The sequence below is a fragment of the Patagioenas fasciata genome, chromosome 1, assembly GCF_037038585.1.
Source record: "Patagioenas fasciata isolate bPatFas1 chromosome 1, bPatFas1.hap1, whole genome shotgun sequence".
Lineage (NCBI taxonomy): Eukaryota > Metazoa > Chordata > Aves > Columbiformes > Columbidae > Patagioenas > Patagioenas fasciata.
This window is the reverse complement of record NC_092520.1, coordinates 38,990,965-38,997,786: the sequence shown is the minus strand read 5'-3', so window position 1 is coordinate 38,997,786 and position 6,822 is coordinate 38,990,965.

The window sequence follows — 6,822 nt, the reverse complement described above, 5'->3', positions numbered from 1 at the left end:
AGAGATCTGTAAAATCTCTCTTCCTGAGTTGCTGTATTTGATGTAGGTGTCCAGATTTTGGCAGCAGTGTGGCTGAAGGGGTTGTCTCTGTGAGGAGCAGTCAGTGGCTGCCCTATGTTGGACACGGCTGAGCCCCTCAGCCAAAGTAGTGTCATGTCTGGGAAAATGTATTCAAGCAAGTGCAAAAAAAATACTGAAGACAGGGGAAAGGAGTTTTGGACACAAGAACATATTGTTCTTCCTTTAAGGAAGAATGATGTTTAGAAATTAGATCATGCCCCTAAGGATTAGCCAATATTACCTCAATTATAACTCTCCTTATCTGTAATTTGAGTCAAGGAGTTAGTGAATTAGTTTTCATAGATCTTATCCATAATGTACCACCCTACTACTGCTATATCTACCCTACTACCCTACTATATATATATGTACATATACCTGATCTTGCTTGAATCAAGACCACTCCTGGCTTTTTTGCACTTGGTGAGGAATTAATGTTCTCTGCAGGTTGCACAACACTGTCAGTAGTGTCACAACATTACTGTCTCTTAGTAATACTATATTGGGCTAATAAACACACACACACATGTGCACATGTACGTTCATGCATAAGTAAGTGTATGGGCATATATATTTATGCATTAATGTGTGTGTTTGTGTACAGTTAAATATTCTTATAACTTAATTATCTAATTCCCTCTGAGTTGTATAATTATCTGTGTTAGTCCCTTTTTTTTTTTGCTTGTTTTCTTTTTTGGTTTTACTACCACTATTTTTAGTACTTCTTTTTAGTACTTTTTCTTTTTTCTTTTTCCAGAAAATAGGGTGAAACATATCATGCACAGCATCCATACTGAGTTGAAACAGTCTTGCTTTTCAGAGAAAAGGTATAGTGGTTAAGTATGTGTAAATATGTATCACTAAACAGTTACTCTGAAAATAAAATGAGCCTTTGATTCCCATGGCAGACAGGGCAATCCACTTTAAATAATAATTTCTTGAAAGATTCAGCTGAAAATAATGATGAATTTCAGCTAGCCCACAGATGTTAATAATTGTTTTGTACAAAGCATTTTGCTTATGAGAATCACCTGTCCCAATAATACAAGGTTGTAAGTGGATGCAATTAAAAGCTAAGAAATGTCAGTATTATGAATATACTTCTCCATTTTTAAATGTAAATATTGAACAAGTATGTATACCTGTTCCTGTTCTCTCTCTAAACGGAAATTCAGTAAAGCTCTGAAACTGTGACTGAAGTCACGCTAAAATAATTTGGTAGCGTATTTGCAGACCCTGAAGAGTGTCCACTTCAAAATTTCCCAGTACAAAAAGAAAGATATGTTAAAGACTATACAGTCTGAACTAAAACCAGAGACACACAAATAATTGCAAGACTATCAGTAGAAGAGGTAAGACTGGACATAGTGTTGAGCAACCTCTTGATCATTTTAGCAGCCAAGCTTGGTTTGTTTTCATTTTTTTTTGGAAACAAAAGATTAGTTAAACTTGTCTTTTGTCAATCTTAGATTATTTACTAAAGTCCAAGGTAAAGTAATAGTAATAATAAAATTATAAAAGAATAAAAGAGCTAATAACATCATAAAATAATAATAGTGCAATGTGTTACAAAAGAGAAATGACTAGTTAAACCCATTTGAGACTCAAAATACCAGAATTTTTCTCCTCTGTAAGAGGCAAAATGGATTGTCATGTTTCCTTGATAATGTTTCATGCAAGAATGGTACTAAGTAAACTCTAAAACTCATGTCTCTTTCAGACCTCCATCCATTGTATTATAATCCATTTGGATTGGGGGGTGAAAAGTCCATGTGGCCATGTATTCCCATCCTTTTTCAGGTTCAGAAAACAACCATCCATTCAAATGACTTTCCAGAAGAGTATCTGATTCCATATAATTCAGAGATACATCCTGTAAACATCTCTATCCAAGAAGTCTTCGTTCTTACAACAATACCATAATATTCTTACTAGGTTCCCAGCTCACTTGTCTCTCCACCCAGTCAGCTGTATGCCAATCAATTATTTGCCAAATAGTTGGGAAATGGTGGTGAAATCTGATTGTACTTCTCAATTATATTGACTAGAACAATTCGTTATTATCATGCTAGATTACTCTGTCCCATGTAAATGATAGTAATTTTCCTACTAACAGGTTCTTACTTATTCACAGAACAGTAAATGTCTACATAGGCATTCTGGCACTGTTTTGCACAAGAATGAAACTTGATCACACTGGAGTCACACCAGGAGCAAGACAGATTCCCAGTCTGAAGAAGAGAGTAGCAAAATCCTTAGCGCGTGTTGGTTCACTCCAGCAGAAAAGTCTAGACATAGACTTACTAATTTTATTCCTGTGTTTCTGTTCAAAAATAACCAACCAAAATGACTGCTGGATATTCATTTTTTTCTTCCCCTTTGTTTTAATTTAAAAAAAAAAAATTATTGTGCCAATCATATATTTCCATTGTCATAATTTTTGACAAAATTACTCTCTTAATCCAGAGGAAGAATATTTTTAGATATGCATTTCCAATATGATGAATCTACCGAATATTAATCTATGATATATTCTTTGGTTATGCCATGCATTAAGTCTCAAAATGTAAAATTTATTTGCAGAGTAGAAATAAATTATTTCCTAATTCAAAGAGTTTTTTGCTTGATTATGATCAGAATAACATCTCAGGAATAAAATCTTCATTTAATATTTCAGTTTGCCTGTTCTCCAAGGATGAGGAGAATGCATCTATGTTGGCATCTTTTATTGATTGTCTGTAATAAATGTCATAACAGTTATCCCCTAAAATCAAAGCAAGTCTCTGAAACTTTACCACTGGGTGAAGAAGAATATTTACCTTGACCCCAGTACTTTTACCAGTCATTTCATATCTGTGATGTGGATGAATTATATTTTCTTAAAAATTTTCTGCCATACCTGAGAGATATCTTTTTCTATCAAGGACTGTTTCCTCTGAGCCTCTCACAAATCTCTAGAAGTAAATGCACTGAACTTTTCATTACCATTCTTATGTTAGACATGAAACAATACTCACAACTTCTACAGAAAGGCTCTTGATTATGGATAACTTCAAATTAAAATGCACCAGTAGTCTGAAGCTCCACATTTACCTTTTCTACCGCGGAAGTATTAATTTTCTTGTCTGTACTATTTCTCTTTAAGTTTGATTTTTTTTTTTTTTTCTTTTTTTCTTTTTCTAATCACAGGGAAAGATTAGCATAACTTCCTCTGGGTTTTGTAGTTATTCCTTCAAGTTTTCCCTCCCTGATTTTGTTAGCCCAACATGAGACAAGACCATTTACCCCCTGAGTCCTTGATTCATTGCTTTCTGATATGGAATAATCCATTAAGCAGGCTAATCTTTCACACTTATATAGACTGTTCCATTCATTTAGTGCCAGAATAATTTTTTACAGTGGCTCCCAGGCTACTTGATATTAAGGGACAAATCTATCTGGTAATCTTCAATCTTCCTGCTAGGATCACAAATCATTTTGTGGTTCAAAAGGTGGATAGTGATTCACTTCCATAAGAGGTTTGGACTGCATAGAATCTGCACATTGTTACATTTCTATCAGGTGTAGAAATACATCCTAGGAATTAAATGAAGCCCTTGCATTTACGATTTGGCCCTAGTTTTTACAGTTATTTTAAAGTGGTGAGACATGTCATACACATTTTCTGTGACACAATTCATTTAAGAGAGACTCCTGCTTGTGAACATAGTTCCCTCCCACTCTTTCCCCTTCATCCCTCATGGAATGTGCTAGGGAATCTTTGGGTGATAAGTAATCTATTTTCATGTGCAATGCATCTCTGCCTCATGAGAAATCTAGGTCGTAACTACATTGTATGTATTTATTTCTTTCTGGTCCTTCAAAATATTATAATCCAGAGTAGGGTTTAACCTCTTAGTATTCATAACTGTATTCCCTACATTGCCCAGTTAGGTTATGCAGTTCCCCACTTCTAAAAGCACTGCATTACTCCTATCCTGATATGCTGACTCACTTTTTACAGTTAAACTCTTGATTATCCACTCCTCAATTCTGGCATAATCAAGATGGCATGTTTTTTCACCAAGAATTTAAAGAAGACAAATGTATCCATTGATCTTCCTGTTCAAATTTTCTATCTTTGCAACCTTTGTTTAATTTATTTTCCATTTTATTTGCATAAAAATACTGTTTAGATCTTTGTATATGTTACAAAATTATCTTTGTTTTTTGTTTTTTTTTTAAGTAAAATGGAAGATGTCCATCTTGCTGTATACAGATACATTATATCTATTCTCTCTATTTTAAAATCTCTTTATCTTCTTTGTCTCATTTATCCTCCAAGGTTTTTGCCACATGCAAAGCTAAAGAGAAAGAAAACAAACAAACAAACAAGCAAACAAAACAAGACAACTTTGCTACAAAATACTCAACTGCAGAAAAATTTACTATTTACTTAAAATTCCTTAGAATAAAAATAATGTGACAAAAATCAGTTTAATCTGTCCTGTCATCAAAATTTGAAATCATATCTTGATATTGCATTCTATCAGAATCCTTTCAAACAAAAGTAAGAAAAACCTGTCTTGAAATGTATGCCGTTCCCACTGGCAGGAAGGAAAAAAATTTTTGGTTTGTTTTTTTCTCTCTCTTCTCTTTCTTTTGTTTTCTCAGAATTCACAGGTGCTAAGATACTGGGGTAAAAAAAAAAAAAAAAAAGGAAATAAAAGGGCAGTTTAGATTGTCCTTCATTTTTCTAGATAAGTATTTGACTCTGGTGAAATCACAATTCTGAAGACTACAGAATTCTGAAGACTAGAAAGTAAACCCAGAGATCTTGAAATCTTTAGTTTAGAATAAAATTGTCTCCATACTTGATATTAACTTACAGGTTGAAGAACGGTTCAAAGATTCATGACTGCATTCTCTCAAAGCAGTTACACACTATCACAGTGACTGTGCTGGAAATCAGTTTTGGTTTTTTTTGTGAAGAAGCTGGACATGGAGTATTTAATATCAAGAAGACACAGAAAGAATGACTACCAGCATCATGAATTTAAAAATAAAATAACTATTTCAAAGGTTGGCAGGTGGCACAAAGCACCTACCTGCACAGATACATACATACACTTATACAATAAATCAACTAATTGCATACAAAGTCATACAAGTATTTCTCCAGAGGTAGAGAACACAGTGAAAGAGTTTAATTAAATGCAGAAGGTCAAAAATAGAGACGATTCAAAAAGATGGAAAGATGGGCAGTCATCAAAAGTACCATTACATAGCTACTACCTTATATCAAGAAAACTATTAAAACCCAGACTTTGTCAAAAATATTTTGTCTAGATCAAACAGATAGTGTAATTGGTTCATACAATAGAATTAGGTGCGATGCAGATGTCTAAATGTATTTTTACATCCAAAGCTATGACAACTGACTCATATCTCATTAGATGAGTCCCTGTTATTCTTGGCAGGTATCCATGTATGTAAAGCCTTTGGGATCATTGATACATAGAATTCATACTTCATTTTTTAGAAAGATAATGGCACCCACCATCAAGAAAGGAACTCATATTCAGAGTCACAGAATTCAGATCCTAGTTTGCAAGTCACTACCAATAATACCAAAGCTCTGGAACTTAGCATGCTTGCAGCCGTGTATCCTGGTACAGCTGAAACATAGTGGCATTGCAGAACTGAAACCCCCAAGCAATATGGTCTGTTGGGTCAAGAGAACTCTTCAGCTGAGAATTTTAACTCTTTTAAGTTTGGACAACTGCAATAGCTTACTTGTGTCCACCAAAACTATCGACTAAATTGGCATTTATGACTGAGAGAGTCTGAACACTGCTCTAACATGTCTGCATTTGTTCTGTAGGTGCCTAGACAGCATTATCTGAATTCATAACATTATCCACTTAGGTAGAAGGATCTATATTTTTCCTCAAAATAGATTTCTGGTGCTGCTTAAGACACACTACAGTGGTCTGAGACAACCATTTGGGTCTGGGAGATATACTAGGAAGTCTATAGGAGACCTGTGCTGTTGTGGACAGCCTCTGTTGAGACAGGATACTGTAGGAAATCTTAACTAACTCTCAAGTCCCATGTTAATGCAACTGAATCCCATCCCAAGAGTTCCATTTCTGGACAGAGTGTACATACTGCTTGATTGTTGCACATGTTCTCATTTTAATTGAATTCAGTGCTTCTAAAGCAATCTGTGATTTAAGCATGATTAGCAATTTGGGCTACCAGACAGCTGTGCAACAAGTTTTGGAGGCTTCTTCCTGAATCCCAAAGAGCTTCAAGAGGTCAGCAGAACCTTGTCAATTAGTCTAGTTGACTAGTCACCGCTGCTAACTAGAAAACCACATAGAGATAACACTGGGTGAAAGAACCCAAAGAGGAAACCAGTTCTACCAAGACAAAAGGAAAAGAACAGAATAAATCAGTAGTTTCTGTGTATCTTAGACACACTGAACAAAAGCTTTAACTTTATACAGAAAATTAGAGGGAGGCACTAGAGAAATATGAAAAATCCTCTATACAGAATGGATATACTGAGCAAAGTAGAATGGACAAGGTTGCAATAATGGGGGCAGGAGATGACAGAAACAATACAAAAATGATATAGAAGCAGGGAAGGCAGAAAAATAAAAGCTAAGGACAAAGTAAATAAGTAAAACCAGGTAGAAAACAGAGAAAGGAAGAACAAAAATCCAGCCCAAGAACAACAACAAAAAAGCAAAACAACAACAAAAACAAACAAACAAA